Here is a 23,332-nt window from a genome sequence, read left to right as displayed (position 1 = left end):
CCGTCACGCCAACAGAAATACGCCCATGCCATTACGACCCACGAATCCACGCGGCGGTCTTTCAAATGCGGTTTTCCATTGGCGGTACACACCGCCGCGGTCAGAATACACACAAACGAACAAAACTCAGCCACATTGGCCGATTTGAATTCCACACACCTGATACACATACACACACCACTCCCACACACACAATACAACATAAAACACACACCCACATCACCCACAAACCCCTTCGACCAAAATCCAAAAAGAAGCACTGAGAGACACAGCAGCGATCACAGAACACCATCACACAGAGGCACACTACACCATCACCCACACAATATCCACACACAAAACAACACACACCACCACACTCAACACACTTAACTACACATACTCCACCTCACACATCATACACACCACTCCATGGCACCCCAAAGACACCCCCGCTTCTCAGACGAAGAACTCAGGGTCATGGTGGAGGAAAGCGTTCGGGTAGAGCCCCAGCTCTTCGGCACACAGATCCAATACACCAGCATTGCCCGGAGGACGGAGCTATGGCAGAGGATTGTCGACAGGGTCAACGCTGTGGGACAGCACCCCAGAAATCGGGAAGACATCAGGAAGCGATGGAACGACCTACGGGGGAAGGTGCGTTCCACGGTATCCAGGCACAACATCGCCGTGCAGAAGACTGGCGGAGGACCCCCACCTCAACCCCCACAATTTACAACATGGGAGGAGGAAGTCTTGAACATCCTGCATCCTGACGGCCTCGCAGGAGTCGGCGGAGGAATGGATTCTGGTAAGTTGAAGCTTCAATACTGCTTCCCCCCCACCTGCATGCCAAATCATACCCCAACCCTCACCCCCATCCTCGAACCCCACCCTCACCCCCACCCCCATCCTCACCCTCACCCCCACCACCATCCTCACCCCCACCACCATCCTCACTAAGCATGGACACCCATCACCAAAGCATGCCCAATGCATATACACATCCCCCCCACAAGCCACCCTCACCAAAGCCCCCACACACGAATGCCAGCACTTGGGGACACGGGAACCCACAGATACACCCATATGGCACACATTGAAACTATAACCATACCTCTATACCCCTGCAGGACCCGACCGCCAACACACCGCCACGGAGGGCTCAGAATTCTCCACACCCCCCACCCAAGAGGCCGTCAGCGATGACAGCAGCTCTGTCGACCTGGACACTGATGACCAGCCCGGACCATCGGGGACCTCTGGACAGTCGGTTCCCCTCACACAGGCACAGGCCACTACAGACCCAAACCCCTCTGGGAACACCAGCACAGCTCCCACCCAGCGGGCCCATGCCTCTGTCTCCAGGGCGCGTCAATCTGCGGTGTGTCTACCACTACAGGGCACCCAGGATAACCCACCTCCCCAACAACAACAGGGACCTGGGGGCAGTGGTAGTGGGCACACCGGCCAGGGGGCAGAGGCCCAGGGAAACAGGGCAACTCGGAGGGCAGCTGTGCGACAGGGGGGGGACGGGCCCAGGGAACCCACTCTCCACGAGGCCCTCACCACCATCATGGGAGCATACAACCGCTCCCAGGAGACGATGGCGACGGTACTGGCCCGGTTCCAGGAGATCCAGGTACTGCAGGAGGAACACTATTGGGGGTACAGGGAGGACATCAGAGCCCTCACCTCCACCCTGGTTACCATGGTAGGGCTGCTGCAGGAACTCATCAACACCAGGACGGACACTCAACAACAACAAAGGGCCCCTGCCACTAGCCTGGACCAAGAACAGCCAACCACCTCCGCCGGCGCTAGTGGACAGGAGGCCCCCGCACAACAGCAGCCCACCAGACCCCCACCTCCTGCAGGAGAAGAACCACCCCACAAGAGGGCCCTGAGATCTCGCAAGAAGACAGAGTAGGATGTCAAGACCCCCGCCAGCAAAGGATACCACCTGATGTCATCCCACTGTCCCACATTGTCACCCTGTCCATCCTTGAACTGCCCATGCTCCATCTCTCCACAGGCCTCTGGACAATGCACCTGTGTGACTGTTACTCTGGACTCTGCCATGGACATTCCTTCACCATAGCCCCCACCCACTTGAAACCACCCATCCCATTTTGAGCACTGAAATACCTATTTTGCACAAAACTATCTGGAGTCTGGCTGTGAATTCAAAATATTGTAATTGACATGACAGTGCAAATATGTCCTTGTACATAGTGAAGTCAACAAACAGCTGCCACAAAGCTGTAGTCCATGGGGAAACGAAGCACAGGACTCGTAGTGGGGACCCCAGATCTGAAATAGGGAGGGAAAAGCCACAACTCAGTCATCATACACTGGGGCAAATAGACAGGCAGCAGAGATGCAGGAGAGTAGTTTACATTAACAAAATTATGTTTGAATTGTTACCTGTGTCCTATTGGAAGTACTGTGCAATGATTCTGTCCCTGTTGTCTGTTTCATCCCCGTCGTCTTCCTCCTCTTCACTCTCCACAGGTTCCACAGCTGCCACAACACCACCATCTGGACCATCCTCCTGCAGGAAAGGCACCTGGCGGCGCAAAGCCAGGTTGTGAAGCATGCAGCAGGCCACGATGATGTGACACACCTTCTTAGGTGAGTACATTAGGGATCCACCTGTCATATGCAGGCACCGAAACCTGGCCTTTAGGAGGCCGAAGGTGCGTTCGATCACCCTCCTAGTACGCCCATGGGCCTCATTGTACCGTTCCTCTGCCCTGGTCCGGGGATTCCTTACTGGGGTCAGTAGCCACGACAGGTTGGGGTACCCAGAGTCCCCCAATAGCCATACACGGTGTCTCTCTAGCTATTCCATCACGTAAGGGATGCTGCTATTCCTTAGGATGTAGGCGTCATGCACTGACCCAGGGAATTTGGCATTTACATGCGAGATGTACTGGTCAGCCAAACACACCACCTGGATGTTCATGGAATGGTAACTTTTTCTGTTCCTGTACACCTGCTCCCTGTCTCTTGGGGGAACCAAAGCCACATGGGTCCCATCAATGGCCCCAATGACGTTGGGAATATGTCCAAGGGCATAGAAATCACCCTTCACTGCAGCCAATTCGCCCACCTCAGGGAAAAGGATGTAGCTCCTCATGTATTTCATCAGGGCCGACAACACTCTGGATAACACCTTCGAAAACATGGGCTGAGACATCCCAGAAGCAATTCCCACTGTTGTCTGAAATGACCCACTTGGCAAGAAGTGGAGTACTGACAGGACCTGCACCAGAGGGGGAATCCCTGTGGGTTGGCGGATGGGTGACATCAGGTCGGGCTCCAGCTGGGCACACAGTTCATGTATAGTGGCACTGTCAAGCCGGTAGGTCAGGATAATGTGGCGTGCTTCCATTGTCGACAGGTCCACCAGCGGCCTGTACACGGGAGGATTCATCCGTCTCCTCGCCAAACCCAGCGGACGGTGCCTAGGAAGGACAACATGGAGCACACAGTCAAGCAACCCACAGGTACGTACTCACAGCTTGCACAGTAAACGATTCTCTATGCAGTGAATGGCGTGTCTGAGTGGCTATGCAAGGCCTAGGCCTGTGTGACGCAGTTGAAATTGAGCCATGTGGACCCTCGAAATGGCGGCTGCCTGACCTGTGAAGTGTGACAATGGGATGTGAGGTCAATGCGCTGGCGTGGCACACCGTGGCGGTAGGCGGTCGAAGACCGCGGTGCAAAGCCGCATTGATTAACATTGAAGCCTATGGGTTTCAGGAGCCAATGGCGAAGGGCGCCGGCGGTGGCGGTACGCACCGCCGCGGTACGCACCGCCACGGACGTGACCGCCATTTTCTATCTACTTATTCACTTGCGACTTGAACTTTCACAGGAGAGGACCTATACTGCAAGTGTTGCTGTGACCTCGGTCTGGAAGGGACAATGGCTGCTGCACCCGGGGAAAGGGCCCCTGCCTTCACTGGAGAAGAGTTGGAGAAACTTGTGGATGGGGTCCTCCCCCAGTATGCGCTACTCTACGGTCCTCCAGACCAACAAGTGAGTTTAATTCAATATGGATTTGGGGCCGCTGGCTGGCTTGGGGGCCTGGCGGGGGCCTGGCGGGGATGGGGGGCATGTTGGGCCTGGCGGGGGGCATGGCGGGGGGCCTGGCGGGGATGGGGGGCATGTTGGGCCTGGCGGGGGGCATGGCGGGGGGCCTGGCGGGGATGGGGGGCATGTTGGGCCTGGCGGGGGGCATGGCGGGGGGCCTGGCGGGGATGGGGGGCATGTTGGGCCTGGCGGGGGCATGGCGGGGGGCCTGGCGGGGATTGGGGGCATGTTGGGCCTGGCGGGGGGCCTGGCGGGGGGCCTGGCGGGGATGGGGGGCGTTGGGCCACTGGCAACGATAATGCAGAAAAACTTGAACGTGGTATTTCTCCCTCCCTGTACGTGTCACATAGGTCCGCGCCCATGAGAAGATTGGGATTTGGCGTGCCATCGCCAAGGAAGTCCGGACCCTGGGGGTCCACCATCGACGGGGCACCCACTGCTGCAAGAGGTGGGAGGACATCCGCCGCGGGACCAAGAAGACCGCTGAGTCTCTGCTGGGGATGGCCTCCCAACGTAGGCGGGGTGCCTGCCGTCAACTGACCCCCCTGATGTTCCGGATCCTGGCGGTGGCCTACCCTGATTTGGATGGGCGCGTGAGGGCAGCACAGCAGACACAAGTGGGTGAGTACAAGCATAATCTACTCTGTTGTCGCGCAGTGGAGGTGTCTGGGTGGGGGAGGAGGGCTGTGGGTCCCCCTAGGCCAGGGCGATATCTGTAGGCTGGGCACCCCCGTAAGCCCCTGTGTCCCCAGCCACCACCCTCAGTAGTGTGCCAGTACAGCCATCCCTGGGCCGTGTCATCCATGGGTGCAGTTGTCAACTCTAGGCGTGTAGGGCATGTTCCACGGAATGCGTAGGGGACCCCAAGTGCGCAACTTAGTGCAGGGGGCATCTGTGTCTATCATGTCCGCTAACTGTACCGGTGATCCATGTACTCAAAATCTCTTTATTTCTCTCTCCCCCCCCCTTTTTGTTTGTCTTTCTGTGCTTGTGTGCATCAGCATCATCAGGCGGAGGAGAAGTGGCATCGGGGCAGGAGGGAGCTGCATCTCACATGGCCCAGGAGGGCCATGCCACAGAGTCTGACTGGACCACTGAGACGGAGGGCGAGGGGAGCTCCACAACGGGGATGACTGGACCCTGCAGCGACACGGACACGTCCTCGGAAGGGAGCTCCCTTGCGGGGGTGGCACCATCCGTGCCCCCCGCCATTACAGGTACAGCCGCCACCCAGCGCACCATCTCCGCCCTCCCAGCAGCCCCTCAGCGTTCGCCCCGTGCCCGCTCTGCCAGGAAGCCGGGCATCTCCTTCGCCCCAGGCACCTCAGGCCCTGCCCCTGTTACCCCCGCTGCCCTCAGTGAGGAGGTCATTGACCTCCTCCGAACGCTCATTGTTGGGCAGACTACCCTTTTGAATGCCATCCAGGGGGTGGAGAGGGAGGTTCATGCGTACCTGGAGGGCATTCATTCGGGTCAGGCTGCCCATCAGCGATCGTTCCAGGCTCTGGCCTCAGCACTGACGGCAGCCATTGTCCCTGTCTCCTGCCTCCCTCTACTAACTCCCTCCTCCCAGTCTCCTGTTCCTCTGCCTGTCCCACCCACACCATCAGACCAGCCTGCACACACCTCAACACCCAAGAGCAGCTCATCCAAACATAAGCACCACAGATCACGCAGACATTCACACAAGCAACATTCCGATGCAGACATGCCAACAGTCACTACCACCTCTGTGACCCCCACCTCCTCGTCTCCCTCCTCCCCCCCTGTGACGTCTACACCCACACCTTCATTCACCTCACCATCAGCCAGTGTTACCATCACCAGCACACCCTCCAGTACAGTCCGCACACGTGCAGTCACCACCCCCACTGCCATTTACACGTCCCCTGTGTCCTCTCCCACTGTGTCTGTCACCCCCTCTTCCACACCACACAAACGCAGCCACCCACCCACCCAACAGCCATCCACCTCACGACAGCCTCCCGCTCCTGCACCTGCACCCAAAGACAGCAAACTTGTCTCGCCTACAACCACATCCTCTCCCTCCACTCCCATACCCACTGTACCTACCACTATCCATTGTCCCAATCTATCTCTCTACTGCTACCTTCTTTCCTGACCCTGAGCCCCCCCCTCCTTCTCGTCGGGGTAAGAAGAGCACCTCAGCCACCACCAGCCCTGCAGCCCCCTTGACAAGGGTGCAGGGGTATTGGAGCCCACCAGCCCGCAGGTCTGGATCTTCGCCCAGCAGCAAGGGGACAGCCAGCCCACCCCCTGGGAAGAGGAGCAGAAGGCGGAAGGGGCGCCGCAGGAGCCCGGGTTCTATATCCCCCCAGGACACTAGCCACCCACCGTCAACAGCCACAGCTCCAAAGGGAGGAAAGGGCCACAGACTCCCGACTAAGGAGGGCAAGGGCAGCAAGGCGGAGAAGTCAGGCAGCAGGCCTGCTGCCCATGGAGGACCCGTCACAGCTGCCCAGGAGGAGCCCGCATCCCCCATAGCCGCTGCCCAGGGAGGAACCGGCACAGCTGCCCCGGGAGAGCCCACCACCCCCATAGCCGCTGCCCAGGGAGGACCCAGCCCAGCTGGCCAGGAGGGCCCCACCACCCACAGCCCAGGTGGGCATTGAAGGATCACCATCCCCGCTGCCCAGGAGGGCACCACCAGGCAATGAGCAGTTGGCCATAGAATGGCCGCCGTCTCCAGCACCGCTCCGCTGGGGACCGCCGTCTCAAGAACCGCTGAACTGGGCCCGCCGTCTCCAGCACCGCTCCGCTGGGGACCGCCGTCTCAGGAACCGCTGAACTGGGCCCTTCAAGGCAGGAACCGCTGAACTGGGCCCTTCCAGGCAAGAACCGCTGAACTGGGCCCCGCCGTCTCCAGCACTGCTCCGCTGGGGACCGCCGTCTCAGGAACCGCTGAACTGGGCCCTTCAAGGCAAGAACCGCTGAACTGGGCCCTTCAAGGCAGGAACCGCTGAACTGGGCCCTTCCAGGCAAGAACCGCTGAACTGGGCCCCGCCGTCTCCAGCACCGCTCCGCTGGGGACCGCCGTCTCAGGAACCGCTGAACTGGGCCCTTCAAGGCAAGAACCGCTGAACTGGGCCCTTCAAGGCAGGAACCGCTGAACTGGGCCCTTCCAGGCAAGAACCGCTGAACTGGGCCCGCCGTCTCCAGCACCGCTCCGCTGGGGACCGCCGTCTCAGGAACCGCTGAACTGGGCCCCGCCGTCTCCAGCACCGCTCCGCTGGGGACCGCCGTCTCAAGAACCGCTGAACTGGGCCCTTCAAGGCAAGAACCGCTGAACTGGGCCCTTCAAGGCAAGAACCGCTGAACTGGGCCCTTCAAGGCAAGAACCGCTGAACTGGGCCCTTCAAGGCAAGAACCGCTGAACTGGGCCCTTCAAGGCAAGAACCGCTGAACTGGGCACTTCCAGGCAAGAACCGCTGAACTGGGCCCGCCGTCTCCAGCACTGCTCCGCTGGGGACCGCCGTCTCAAGAACCGCTGAACTGGGCCCTTCAAGGCAAGAACCGCTGAACTGGGCCCTTCAAGGCAAGAACCGCTGAACTGGGCCCTTCAAGGCAAGAACCGCTGAACTGGGCCCTTCAAGGCAAGAACCGCTGAACTGGGCCCTTCCAGGCAAGAACCGCTGAACTGGGCCCCGCCGTCTCCAGCACCGCTCCGCTGGGGACCGCCGTCTCAAGAACCGCTGAACTGGACCCTTCAAGGCAAGAACCGCTGAACTGGGCCCTTCAAGGCAAGAACCGCTGAACTGGGCCCTTCCAGGCAAGAACCGCTGAACTGGGCCCCGCCGTCTCCAGCACCGCTCTGCTGGGGACCGCCATCTCAAGAACCGCTGAACTGGGCCCTTCAAGGCAAGAACCGCTGAACTGGGCCCTTCAAGGCAGGAACCGCTGAACTGGGCCCTTCCAGGCAAGAACCGCTGAACTGGGCCCCGCCGTCTCCAGCACCGCTCCGCTGGGGACCGCCGTCTCAAGAACCGCTGAACTGGGCCCTTCCAGGCAAGAACCGATGGCCCTTTGGCAGACGTGGCAGGGCAGGATCTGTCTCGGGCAGGGCTGCAGGATGTCCTCTGGCCAACATGCCTCCTCCAGTGGCAGTGGAGTCTGTTATGGACTGTTTGGACTGTGGCTTTGCACTCCCCAGTATGGCCCAGTGGGCAGGTCAACCACTGTATGGACTGTATGGACTGTGGCTTTGCACTCCCCAGGATGGCCCAGTGGGCAGGCCACCCACTGTATGGACTGTATGGACTGTGGCTTTGCTCTCCCCAGGATGGCCCAGTGGGCAGGCCATCCACTGTATGGACTGTATGGACTGTGGCTTTGCACTCCCCAGGATGGCCCAGTGGGCAGGCCAACCACTGTATGGACTGTATGGACTGTGGCTTTGCTCTCCCCAGGATGGCCCAGTGGGCAGGCCAACCACTGTATGGACTGTGGCTTTGCTCTCCCCAGGATGGCCCAGTGGGCAGGCCACCCACTGTATGGACTGTATGGACTGTGGCTTTGCTCTCCCCAGGATGGCCCAGTGGGCAGGCCACCCACTGTATGGACTGTATGGACTGTGGCTTTGCTCTCCCCAGGATGGCCCAGTGGGCAGGCCACCCACTGTATGGACTGTATGGACTGTGGCTTTGCTCTCCCCAGGATGGCCCAGTGGGCAGGCCACCCACTGTATGGACCGTATGGACTGTGGCTTTGCTCTCCCCAGGATGGCCCAGTGGGCAGGCCACCCACTGTATGGACTGTATGGGCTGTGGCTTTGCTCTCCCCAGGATGGGCCAGTGGTCATGGAGTCCCCTCGTGGATCTGGCGTCGTGTACTCAAGTGGCTGAGGTGCCCCCCCTTCCCTTCCCCCTGAGGTGCCTGTCCTTTTTTCTTTCTGATGCCCCTGCAGTGTTCTCTCCGTGGAGTTCTTGTCGTGGGACTGGGCCTTGCCCCTTTGCTCAGGACCCCTGTGGTCCACGGACAGTGGTTGGACTACATATAGTAGATGTATATATTTTGTACATAGTTTATTTATTTATTTGGATTACTGCTGTCCATTTTTCAATATATCTGCCCGTTTAAGATCTCTTATTTTGGTCTTTGCATTATTTCGGAGGGGGGGGTTTGTGGGTTGTGACAGTGATCTGTGGGAATGCATTGATGTGTGTGTTGTAGTGGGTGTGGGTGGGTGGGTGTGTGCCGGTAATCTTTTCCCTCCCCTGTGTCGTAGGTGCAGTACTCACCGATGTCTTCCGCGCCGCCGGGCGTGCTCCTGGTACAGGAGCAGGTATAGGAGTGCGGGGATGACCTGTAACTCGGGTTCCATACTGCCGGAATCTCGCATGGAGTATGTGGAGGTGAGCGTTTTCCTGTTCGTAGTCTGTTTCCGCCGTGTTTTTATCGGCGGTGCTCCCGCCCCGGAAAAGGTGGCGGATTGGTAGGTCGTGATAGGGTGGGCGGTACATTGTCTGCCGCCTGGCTGTTGGCGGGGACCGCCGCGCTGTTTGTTTGTTCCGCCGTGGCGGGCGGAGTGTTAATGCGGCGGGCTGTGTTGGCGGTTCCCGCCAGGGTCAGAATTGCATATTTTGGACCGCCGGCCTGTTGGCGGGTTGGCCGCCGCTTTATCACCGACCGCCAGGGTCAGAATGAGGGCCATAGTCAGTTGGATCTTTTCCTCTTGGTCGGACTGACTTGTTCACAGGTAATGAATGTTAAGCTTTTAGGGAGGTGTTTGTCTGATCACGCACCAGTGCTGAATCATGTGCTGTGGGGATCTGATGCTAATGTGTCTTGTGGGTGGCGTATGCCTCCCTCATTTTTGATGGAGGCTGGCTGTTGTGAGAAAATGGCGGTGGCCCTCAAGGACTATTTGGATTTAAATTGGGGTACGACTAATTCAAGGGGCACGGAGTGGGATTCCATGACAGCGGTCCTAGGGGGTCTGTGCATCAACACTGCACATCTTGTGCGCAAACAAGTGGAACAGGAACTTACTGATTGGGAAAGTGAACTGGAGGTAGCACAGCATCATACACCAGTAACCCCAGAGGTTAAGCAAGAGTAGCTTTGGCTGTTTCAGAAGGTCCGCAACTTCGGAGACATGCTGGATAAGGTTACACTTAAATCGTATAGACAGCGTCTTCACAGGGAGGGAAAAAGTCTGGTAAATTGTTGGCATGGCTCCGTAAGCGAGAGGTTTACTCTCCTCCCATCCTGCGTATTAGGAATGCAGAGGGGGTACAGGTTACTAATCGCAGAGATATTTTTCGGGTATTGGTGAAGCATTTGCAGGTGGTGCCCAGGGATGGTCCTCCTGTCTCAGATGTTAGATTAGGAGAATTTCTGAAACGGATGAGACTTCCGTGGCTGAGCCGGATGGTATGGAGAGCCTAGAGGCTGAGATAACAGTTGAAGAAGTGGGTGCTGCTATGTAGGCGTTGTCGAAGTCTAAATTGCCTGGTGGGGACGGTTTCCCAATTGAGTTGACCCAGACGTTTCCTCTTCTGCTGAGGGAGAGGTTGTTGGCGGTGTTCAAGGAAGCTCAGGATCAGGGTATTCTCCCCGAGCCCATGCGACAGGGCGTTGTCTATCTAATGCTTAATCCTGGGGGGTATCCCGATGACCCTTCCTCACATCGCCCACTTACTATGCTCAATGCGGATGTCAGGATTCTGTGTAAAATTTTGGCTACTCGACTGCATGGAGTGATCTAGGGTCTGGTACCCGAGGATCAATGCGATTCATTCCAAGTCATGGTACCACTTACAATTTGCGCTGTTTGGCACACATCTCAAATGAAACAGCGGAGGTGGGAGATGAATTGCTATTAGTATCACAGGATCTAGAGAAGGCTTTTGACACTGTGGAGTGGGAGTACTTATTAGCAGTTCTTTCAGGAAATGGGATTTGGCTCTCAATTTTGTGCTTGGGTTTATTTATTGTAGACTGCTCCCACTGCACGTGTGCGAGTGAGTGGAGAGCTATAGGATGTTTGGATGATTGGTAGGGGAACCCGGCAGGGATGCCCATTTTCACCGCTCCTGTTTGCTTTGGCGGTTGAGCAGCTGGCAGCCTGGCTGTGTGAGGAATTGGGGCCCTGAGGTGTTCAGGTGGGTCGGGTCACTCATATCGTCTCCTGGTGTGCCGATGATGCATTGCTATACCTCCGAGGGCCAGGCATCTCGGTCCCCCTATTGTTACAGTTGATGGAAGAATTTGGGGCTGTATCTGGGCTACGGGTATATAGGAAGAAGTCACTGCTGTTTCCTATGGGTTCGCTATGTGATGCTTAGCCAGAGGATTTGCCTGCGGTGCGTCTCAGGTAGGAACATGAAAGTTTTGGTTATCTGGGCATATGGGTTACACACGGTGACGGCACATCTGATGAACAATGTGGAATGGGTGGTGAAGGGTTTGGAGCACTCTGTTTTGTTCTGGAATAAGCTCTCTTTATCCGTGATGGGAAGGGCGGCTGTGGCCAAGATGGTATTTTTGCAGCAGTGTCTTTACCTGGTCCAGAATTCCTTCTTTCCATTGACGGCTCGCCTTTTTAATCACCTAGATAGCTTGTTGATCTCCTAGGTTTGGGCTGGCCATTGTAGCAGGGTGGCATTTTCCACGTTACAAAGGGATATGGTAGATGGAAGCTTGGCACTCCCTAATATAAGACTCTAGTATTATGCAGCTCATTTACAACATGCTGCTAAGTAGATGACGCAGACGGATAATTGGGAAAAGCGGCTGTTTACTGGCATGTTGGGAGATGAGACACTGGTGCACGCATTAAGGTCAGGCAGTAGGTCGGTGACTCCTGTCTCCTACCTTGTCAAGAATTCAGCTGGGATCCGGGAACAGGTGGTTAAGAGGATACTACAACATGCCCCCTTTGATAGGGAACTTAAGATCTGGAGTCTAGCCCCTTTTCTCGATATAGATACATTCATGTCAATGGAGGCTTGGAGAATGGGTGGCTGCTTGGTGATGGGTGATCTATATCCCAATGGTGAGTTTATTTCCTTTCAGGAGGCAAGAGATACATTTGTATTGAGTGCCAGCCAGTTCTTGCAATATGCCAAGATTGAGAGTGTGGCTCGAGAGGTTTGTTGTGGGTTTCCGGTGGCCCCTGTTGCATCAAAGATGTTGAAAAGGTTAATAAATTGGGGAGAGTATTCCCACTTGGTTACTTTTTTTTTATTGAGTGCTGCACAGGGATAGTGTGGGGATAGAGTGTGCAGTGCGCAGGGCCTGGGATCGAGAGCTGGAGAACCCCAAAGAAGACGTGGACTGGAATTTGGCTCTATCGCTGGTACGTACGGTCTCTTGTAGCAACAGATTTAAGTTATTGCACTTTAATTTTTTCCATCGTGTATACATCACACCTGCTCGACTTAATAAGATAGACGCAACAAGGGAGGTAGGGTGTCCTCGATGTGGGAATACAGGTGCTTCTTTTCTCCACTTGGCCTGGGCCTGCAGGGAGGTACAGCAATTTTGGTGGGTGGTGGTTCGGAAGTTGGACGGGGTCACTGGTCTGGGGATCGAGGTGATGCTTTTGGCTTGCCTCCTGGGTATAATACAGAGACCACTGGGTAGGCACGTCCCATACAGAGTTACCCAGCTTGCTTTGGTGTTGGCTAAGCGAAGGGTGGTTATGGGCTGGATGGGTACACGGAGTCCATCCCCCCTGTCACTGGTCCCATGATATTTTGAAATGGGGTGTGGCCGAAGAACAAAATATGAGACTCACACCTAGGGAACAAGGGGCACTGGCAGACATAACGGCCTAGAGTGCACTGTTAGAATGCTTCACGGGGGCCCAGGAGTCCAGCTCTGATTGGAGGATCCTTGACCATAGGATGTTATACTATGCGTATAAGTGACAACCAACTGTTGTAAAAGAGTCACGCTGGTAAACGAGGTGTATGTGTGATGAGGTCCTTGGTTATTGCTGGTTTGAATGGATATGTTCCATGTTTTTGCCTACAGGTATCCTCACCCTCCACTCGGGAGAACAATGGACATTGTGATATCTCATATGAAAATGCACTGCTTGTTTTGTTTTTATTTTAAGTTGTTTATTATAAACTCAATAAAACAGAGGTATTAAAAAAATATATATCTTTAACGACATTTGTAAATCGCTCCCATTCAGAGTAAGACTTCATTATTTCAAAATAGAAGCTTCCCATGTTAGCCCATGGACCTAATGCACTACAATGGGGAAAGACGAAATTTGCAGTATTTTCCTCACCAGGACTTATAAAACAGCTTTTATAATGTCCTGGCTTACAATTACACTTCACCATACCCTTGGGATACCTAGGGCAGACTAAAGGAGCGGCATATATGAAAATAAGGTAGTTTAAGATTTTGGAAGAATTTTTCATCACAAAGTCAAATTTGGGCCTAATTTTATTATAAAAGCAGCCAGCAAGGCAGGCCTTCCTTTGAAATGACACCGGACACCACAGCAGTGCACCCATGGGTGCCCTAACTCCACTGGGGTCCCTAAACATACATGCCCTACTATAAACTAGGGACTTACAGTCAGGTTGTCAGAGTCAATTATAATTACACCTAATTAGCACATTTGGTTTAAACAGAGCACTTGCCTTCCCCTGGTTAGCACAGCCTAAGGCACAGTCAGAGTCAGTAGCCATCAGTATCAGTCAAAATATGGGGGTTATCAGGCCATAAAGGATGGCTTTCTAACACTCATATACACGTTCAGCACGGTACCTATTCAAATTAATGGAGGCTGTTGGTAGGAAATTTGGACATTCAATTAGGCCTGGGCGAAAAAATTCAGGCACTTTGTGCTACACGGGGTACCACGGAGTTCCCAAATTCCATGCTATCCTGCTATAAGCTGAGGTTTTTTCCTGTTGTGCACGTGAGATTTGTTTTTATCGTTCGCTCTTGAATGCCACGATAATCTCGGGCCACTATCGACTGTGCGTGAGACTTCGTACCAGCTCGCACTGCTTCTGGTTCTGATCACTGCCTATTCGAAAAGCATCTATATCTAGTTAAAGAGAAGTATCTGAGTGGATTTTCTTCTCCAATTAACCCTTCAAGTTGTTTTTTTTAATTGTAAGAAGCCTTTTTTACAAGCAGGAAGGAAATACCCGAGAGACTCCAACTTACTGTTCCTGTCAAGCATGCTCCTCCCAGTGCTTTGTTCATCTCCTGGTCACTTTTCACTTGGATGTCAAGGTGGAAGGATCATTCTCTTCGTCTCCTGGGTATACCTTTGGATTTAGGACTTTATTTTTGTGATATCACATAAGAAAATAGAAAAACTATTGTATTAGGGTGTTATTTGTTTGCTTGGATGTGCACCAGTATTTCTTTGTACTTTAATTTGATTTTTAAATGTTATATTGGTGGGCAGCCTGGAGTTTAGGTAGGGGCCTCGTTATTTTTTTTTCATTGATTTTTCATTTTTTGGAAAGGAAAATTGATGCACAGCTCAGTATCTTTTCTCCATGTTTGTTATATTTGCAATATTCATATATTTTACTATGTTGCCTGGACTTCCAAAGGACCATCTAGTCAGTAGGCCCATTTCTAGTAGTCATCAGTGCAAGAAATAAATGTTTCAGTCATATATGCTTTTTAAAACTTAATTTAGAGCAGAGATGGCATTGGATTAAATAAAAAATGCTGGCTATTGTTTGCATTTAATTTTTTGGGCAAAAAGTGTATATGTTGTGCAGTAATATTTGATAGCATAGGAGGATGCGAGGATGCGTGTTGTGAAATGTTTATAGCTCAGTTAATTTTTATGTTTTGCATTGCTGAATTAATGTTATTGATTTCTTCTGTGTTACCACCATGCCTCCCTTTTCCTACCAGTGTGTGTGTGTTTGTCATCGTCCTCTATTTGTCTTTGTTCTTCATGCTGTGCAGTCAGGGCCATTTGTGTAGTCTGCCAATAGGCTTGCATGTGTTCTTTGTTCTCAAAGCCTCCTTGTTTAAAGTTGTTGCTTGACCATGTGGCTGGCAGCCATTTTGTGCTTCCAGGCACTGTGTCTTTGCCATAGGCTTACATATGTTCTTTGTTACCCATACCTACCTGCTCCTTGTTATTGTCTGACCATGTGGCTGGTGGACATTTTGTGAATCCAGGCAGTGTGCTTTTGCCGTAGGCTTGCATGTATTCTTTGTTCACCATGCCTACTTGCTTGCTGTTGTTGTTGCTACACCATCTGGCTGGTGGCCATTTTGTGAATACAGCCAGTGTGCCTTTGCCATAGGCCTTGTTCTCCATGCCTTTTTGCTTCTGCTGTTGTTTGGCCATGTGGCTGGAGCCCATATTGTGTATCCAGCCGGCAAGAATTTGCCATAGGCTTGCATGTGTCCTTTGTTCTCCTTGCCACCTTGCTCCTTGCTGTTTGACAAAATGCCTGGCACCCAAGCCAGTGTGTTTTTGCCATTGGTTTGCATGTGTTCTTTGTTCCCCAAGCCTCCTTGCTCACTGTTGTTGCCTGACCATGTGGCTGGCAGCCATTTTGTGCATCCAGCCAATGTGTTTTTGCCATAGACGTACATGTGTTCTTTGTTCCTCATGGCTCCTTGTTGTTGTTTGAGCATGTAGCTGGCTGTCATTTTGTTGCATCTGCCACAGGATGCGCTAAAGAAGGTGGCTGAAAAGTTTGCACTCAGTGGTGTCATTGAAAGCACAGAAGCACAAGTCTTGGTTGAAAGCTTAAGCTATTGCTTGATTTGTAATCCAAGGATGCCAAAATGACATTGTCCAAAGATTACGTCTGTGCCACCCTACTTGATCCACGGTACAAAACATTGTTCCCACTTTCATTCCTTTTTCTGAATCTTTTGAAATACAACAGGTGTATTGTTGAGCAAGCTGATCACCAGGAAGAAGAATGGCTGGAACTTAGAGTTCCATTCCACAGTTCTGGGGTGTCGCCTTCAACTTTCAGAGAAGACAGTCAGTTTCATCACAGCAGCCAACACCAGCAACAACAGCAACAGAGGAATCTGACCCAACCTCAGCATTGGCTTGGTTTCAAGTGGCAGGTCTTAAGTCCAGTGCAGAGGTGAAGAAAAAATAAATTGAGCGAGTGGCAGCACCAGTGACCCTTCAGAAAAATTTCCAAGAGTATCTTGACACAAAAGAGGTATATGTGGATCAAAACCCTTTGGTGTATTGGTATGGGAAGATATGTCAAAGGGTAGAGCTTAACAGGCTGGCAATAAAGTATATGGTGTGTCCTGTAGCCAGGGTTTCTGCTGAACCTGTGTTCAGTGCAGCTGACGTAGTTGTTACAGTGAGAAAACCCAGTCTCTCACCTCAAAATGTGACGAGTTTGACCATGATCAAACTGAGTCAGCATTTCATACCAGCAGATTACACCATTCTTGAAACATCACTGGAGGAGGAGGTGGATGATTAGTCAAAATCAAATGTGTTAGCTGACCAGCAGCTGGGAGAACAAGCTGAGCTTGAGGACAAACGCTACATCCCGGACTGAGTATGCCAGTGCGACCACAGAACTTTTTAAACTATTTCTTTCTTTGAAAAAAAACAAATAGCTATTGGAACATTATGGGGGTCATTCTGACCCCCGCCAGGGTCGGCGGGAGCACCGCCGACAGACCGGCGGTGCCCCGCAGGGCATTCTGACCGCGGCGGTTCGGCCGCGGTCAGATGCGGGAAACCGGCGGTCTCCCGTCGGTTTCCCGCTGCCCTGCAGAATCCCCCATGGCGGCGGAGCGCCGCCATGGGGATTCTGACACCCCCTACCGCCATCCTGTTCCTGGCGGGTCTCCCGCCAGGAACAGGATGGCAGTAGGGGGTGCCGCGGGGCCAATGGCATGGCACTGCAGGGGCCCCCATAAGAGGGCCCCACAAAGTATTTCAGTGTCTGCTATGCAGACACTGAAATACGCGACGGGTGACACTGCACCCGTAGCACCCCTGCAACTCCGCCGGCTCCATTCGGAGCCGGCATCCTCGTTGCAGGGTCATTTCCGCTGGGCCGACGGGCGCTCTTTTGGAGAGCGCCCGCCGGCCCAGCGGAAATGTATGAATGGCCGCCGCGGTCTTTTGACCGCAGTGCGGTCATTTGTCTGCGGGACCTTGGGGGGCGGCCTCGGCCGCCCGCCAAGGTCTGAATCAGGCCCTATGTTTGTATAGGTTTTATGCTGCCCCATGATTTTTAAGACACATACATGGCTGGATTGGAATTGGACCTGTGTGCAGTGAAGAAGCCCCCTATATTTCCTTCAGGACATTGGAGACAATCCCTGGCTCCCTCAAATGCCTTTGCCTATCCTCCTTTTCATCACCTAGCAGGGCTGCCCCAGGAGATCACTGATTAAAAGACTGCCAGTGCCAATGTCGAATTCCAATGTGATGCTACCATCAAAGAGGAGATAAGATTTTGTATCTACCACCATGCTTGCATTGGAAGAGGTAACTACTAACTACTGCGATAATGAGGGATGATAAATGGAGTGACTGTGATTGATGATTGATGATATAAGTGGTAGCAGACAGTGAGGGAGGAAGATCAACAAATTCATATATTTGATTTTGATGATTTGCAATGTTTGGGAGCTGATGGGTGTTTCTTTTTTTTCTTGAAAGTGATTGAGCTTTCCAGCGTAGCAAAATTTACCTCCAGGGTCCACTCTTTTTTTCTGGTTCTTCAGAGACCAGACAAGTCACTTTAGTTACCAAACCCAAATCTATACAAACTACTCCAATTCTATTTCTATATCTGTTCTTCAACAGCAGTGCACTACACAGGTGTACCTCACTCAGGTTAATACTGCAAAGTAGTTGTTCAGAATCAGGAGAAGGAGGATGGAATGAATCAGGGTGGGACTACCTCAACAGCTAGAAGGAGAAAGTATCGACTTAAAAAAGAAACCATGATGATGATGAAAACTCTGAGGCCTTGAACTCACTCAGCTTTGTGGACTGAAGAAAGGTGCATTGATTTGGTAAATGCTGCTGAGTGTGCGTTTGCTGCATTGCTGGCTCAAACCAGAAACTCCTCTTTATGTTATTGCTTTATGTTATTGCTCTGCCTCTTCTTGGTACACTACTGATTCTTCATGAAGCTTACCTTTATTTTGTCCTTCTTCTTTCCTATATAATGGAGTTACTGTTTTTCAATACACAGGCCTTCTCCTAATCCTCTCCAGCATGAACAAAACTTGGTAAAAGCTCAACAGTCCAACTTACCTACCGGACAGGATTAGCCAGGCACCCAAGAGTGACGGACATTCCGAGAAGAATGGAGATGCACCACCCAATTTAGCAATACAGTATCCTTTTTTTTAACAATCATAGGGGGTCATTGTGTATTCAACGGGCGGCTCTGCTGCCCACCAAACTCATTCCCCCACTTCACCGCCAGTCCGGTGAATCCCCCGCCGTTCCTATTACGATTTTTCCGCTGGGCCGGCGGGAAACAGGGCCTTTACATTGACGCCGCTCCTAATGGAGCTGGCACCAATGTGGCAGTGCGGCAGGTGCAGCAGCACCCGTTGCGCATTTCACTTCCCATAATTTGCGCAGTGAAATGCATGACGGAGTTGTGCATGGGGGCCCCTGCACTGCCCATTCCAAGTGCATGAGCAATACAGGGGCCTTCAAGGGGCCCCCGAATCACCCATTCCGCCAGCCTTTCCCTGGCATCGCTGCCCTGTCGGATTTGAAACGCTGAGACCGTCAGGCTGCCTGGTGGTGGCAGCGGCATTTCCACCATGGCATCTCTGCCAGGTTCATAATATGGCAGACGGACCACCACTACCGCTGCGGTCTGCCTGCCATCCATACTCATCATGAGGGCCATCATTTTTAGAACTGGGTGGGTTAACTTAAATCCTCCATTATTTTTACTTCCCAAACCTAGAAAACAAAACATTTAGATATACTATCTTTGGGCTGAAGGACTGTTTGCAATGTATTTAACTGAACTGTATCATACTCCACCCTTCATCATTTCCTTCCAGATTGATGATAGTGTGCTGCTCAATGACCAAATGAATATTGTCATTCTTTTGCGTAGTGTGCGTCTTTGTCACACCTTTACCCAAATTCCCTTTCTCATCCATTCACTGAGCCCCTAACTCTCCTCCCCCATGTTGTGTGATTTTGTTTGAGGTGTGACCTAATTTTACACCATAAATGGACCACAGACTTGCTGGGGCAGATGTTGTGAAACCAACACCAACTCACTGCATGACCTTCCATTACATGAGCAATATTCCACACCAGTCCCATTTACCCACCCACACATCATTTGTCAACATCATCATTCAGGCCTTGTGTTTATGTGTTGCATAAACACTTACCCTTTTCTCACTACTCCTGACTCTGATTCCCCTTCTCCTGACTCAAGGATTTAATTTCCTAAGTTTAGTTTTTATTAAGTACTTGCTCCCCAAGGCTTAGAAGAATTTGAAATTGCTATTTTTATTATCATATCAGGTCTTCTTTTTTGTGTGTCAAATACTCTAATTGTGATAACTTGCCCTCAGTCTTTCTACAGTTAAGATATTATGTAACCCACTAACTTTCTGTCTTTTTTCAATCTAGCTGACAATGATGGACAACCCTTTGATTGATCCTGCAGTTGTAGTTTGCATAGTTGGAAGTGGCACCTCATGTCTTCTCTGTTAGCGGTGCTAGCCTGCTACTACCACTGCTACGACCACCACCTTAACATAAGATGCCACCGTTGGAAAACCCTGCAGTAAGAAGACAGAGATATCAACCCTCACCTCATCTATTCAGATAAGAGAAGAACTATAGATTGAAGTGAACTAATTTAGTTATTAATTAACTTCTACTGAAGAAGATATTATTTGTGTTTATCTAGGTTTTTGTAGGCAAAAGAGGCAATGGCAAGTCCCCCCTAGTGGTCAATATAGTTGCAAAGGGCAGTAGAACAAGGCTGTAAGTAGCTGACATACACTTTTTTAGCAGATTAAAAAAATCAGGCTACACTAAAAGACAGCATTGCAAACTAAAAAACCAAAATGAAGATGTGAGGCATAAATGAAGTAAAATAAATAATCATTTTTATTATCTGCAATTAGAAAACCCACCTTTTCTACCCACAACACCTCTCCCCAAACAAATTGCCCCATCTCCAACCAAAGTCCACATCTAATTTCTGCAACAAAATCTTGTTTTAAGTTTGCAGTGCATTGACAACTTTTTAAATGCTGCATTAACTGAAGCAGATGCACTTTACACAGACAACACACTTTTGTACTGCCGGATTGAACAACACTAAAGTTATGTCATAGTAGCATGGGGTACTAATGGGGAGGGTGTATGATAGGTAAGAGGATGCATTCCTGCCTTGTTTAGCAACTACAGTGAGTTAAGGGAGTAGACAGAAAATTAAAATACCTCTACTTTGAGCCAAAGCTTTGATAATCATGCAGACCAAGCTAACTAGGTGAACAGACATGCCACTCTCTAGAAGATCTCCCTTATGTCTAGATCCAAGCAATTATCCATTTGCCTTTTCATTCATCTAGTCTATTCACCATTTGATATCCCAAATTTAAGCCTTACATTGTCTTGTACCGTCTTTTACCATTCAAATCTAGCCATTCACATATCCACCCATCCATCCATACACTCACCTATCCAGTATCCACCCTTTCAATGACACTTTCACCTATCCATCCATTTACCCACACTTTGTTTATTACCATCTACCCATTCCCATCCAAGCATCCTTTTACCCATCCACCCTTCATTCACTGAGGCATCCCTTCACCTCTTTCATCCATCCTTTCACCCACCCATGCATCTCCTATCACTCATCTAAGTGTCCTTTCCTTTCACCCACCCACACATCATTTAACTCATATACCATTTCACCCATTCTTTCTTTTAGCTGTCCATCTCAAGTTTGCTTTACCATCAAGCCATCATTTGTAGCATCCATTTATTATGAGCTTTTGTCTGCTGATTTACAGAGAGTAGAGGACATTAAGAACTCAACCCACTATAGCTGCTAAACAAGGGGGTTCACAAGCATCGTCCATGCAGTGAGTATACTAGTCTTTGTCGATGAGCAAGAGCAATATGACTTACCAGTGCCTGTACCTGCTGCTGCCGGTTCTCCTGCTCTGATCTCTGCTGCATGCATTTGTGGTTCTGCTTCCCCTACGCTAGTGGTTGGTGCGGCTGGTAAACCAGTTACACATTTTAGATTTAAAAAAAAAATACAACTGCAGTTGATCACTACACTTCTGTCTTCTGTGTTTCACAGTGGAGGGGCAAAGCTAAGTCACAGTAACATTGTATTTTGCTAAATCAAATCACCTAGTATTGACTCATGTTGACCTATAACCTTTACTTTCCTAATTCCTACACCTAAGCCTTACTCCAAATTTCCTAGACCTAAACTATATTTTATCACTTATTTTATCATTATTTATCACACAAAACAAATAAATAACTATTACTCACTGAGCCCCAACACCTCGATGCCCAGTAGGTCAAACAGGCCCTGTTCACGGTCCAGCATATCTGCCCAATGGTGCACCAACTGCAACTGGGTGTGCTGGACCCCAATGTGCTGATGCACCAACTGGTGCACCCTCCCACACACCCGTTGAAGCTTCCGAAGGGCATAACCACTCCCAGGCCTGCTTCCTGTTGCTAGCATGGAGGGGAGGTGGCGTTGCATAAAAAAAGACAAGTGCCGCCACCCCTGCTTCAGTAAAAATGGGTGGGGCTGTACCCCATGGCAGCCCTGATGTCTGCAAGGTAAGTGGCTAGCAGCACACTGGCACCACCACTCCCTCTGCTACCCTGCTCTGACATAGCGCTGGGTGGTAAAAAGAATGGGGAAAAAATAGAAGGAAGTAAGAAAGAAAAAATATAAAGAAGTAAAGGGAAAAATAATAAAAACAATGCATTCTAAAAGTCAGATAAAACACAACAAAAAAATGACTGAAACATAAAATACACAAACACAAAGACACACTCTGATGAAATGAAGGAAAATGAGGGGTGTATAATTGATAAAATGGTGGGATTACGTAGAGTTAGGGAGCATTACAAGTTGGGCCCAGCACCATGCAGACAGAGACAGAGACAGAGAAAACATAATGTCCGTGCCCATGCAAACTGCGTGGTGCCCTTTGCATGATATTTGCAATGTGAGAACATTAATCGAATGTGAAAAAGTAGCATGAATGGGAGCACTGAGCAACTCTGCCCACTGGTTGAATTTTGCAGAGCTTGCAGAGTTTTTTAACCGCTTTGCGGAACATCATGTTGTGGACCCCATGAGCTCCAACCACCCCTACATTCAATGTCTGTTCAATATATTGATTGACCAGCTGCAAAACACTTTTAAATTTGAACCAGTCTCCTCCATTCACATTTTTTGTCACAAGCCTTGAATAAACAAAAAATACACAAATAGCACAATATCCTTCAACCTGAATGCTGCAGAAGCCTAGAGCTAATCTTATACACATGATCTCATATTTGGCAAGTAAAATCTGCTGAATAAAAAAGTGGTTAAGATCTCTGATTCAAGTGCAGCATACAGTAAAGATGACTAAAGAACATATTTGAGATATCCAATATCAGATTGTTTTTTTTCCAAAGTAAATTTGTCATCAGTTCATTATTGTTAGCATTTTGCACTGCACATGTGTATGTGTGCATTCAAATTTTTTATAATCCCAGCAATTCAATATGATTTGTCTGGTGTCAATATCAGGAAAATTAGATTGTTCATGGTTGACTGAAAAGGCACTCTTCTACCCTGATTCTGTACAATACCCTGATTCTGAAAGTGGTCCAAATATTGCACTTCTCTTCTAATAATAATGGATATTGAACCTGGACCTGTGGCTAAATCCAGAACGATATCACATGTGGTACAAAATCCTTGTCCTCCTCTGCTTGATTTCTGTACAACTTTCAAGGCCACTCAGGTGCAAAAATATTCAACGTTTCTGTGGTACACTTTTCGTTTTCAGTCCAGCACTGTCTTATTGTTAAAATAACCCTTTATATCCAAACCTTTCTCTTCTTTATTGACGCGAACCTCAACATCACATGTGTTTTCTCCCTCACTCTTTTGTCTAACAAGCTCATCTTTTCTGCAATAATTAGTTCATTTGCTCCCTTATGTCATTTTATTCTCAGCAGAGTCCTGCAAAGAACAGGAAAAACGGCTATCAGGATACTGATACTGATCCTGCTTTTCAATTT

Source organism: Pleurodeles waltl, chromosome 7, assembly GCF_031143425.1.
Source record: "Pleurodeles waltl isolate 20211129_DDA chromosome 7, aPleWal1.hap1.20221129, whole genome shotgun sequence".
Lineage (NCBI taxonomy): Eukaryota > Metazoa > Chordata > Amphibia > Caudata > Salamandridae > Pleurodeles > Pleurodeles waltl.
The sequence above is the reverse complement of the archived record's forward strand: the minus strand, read 5'-3'. Positions refer to the sequence as shown.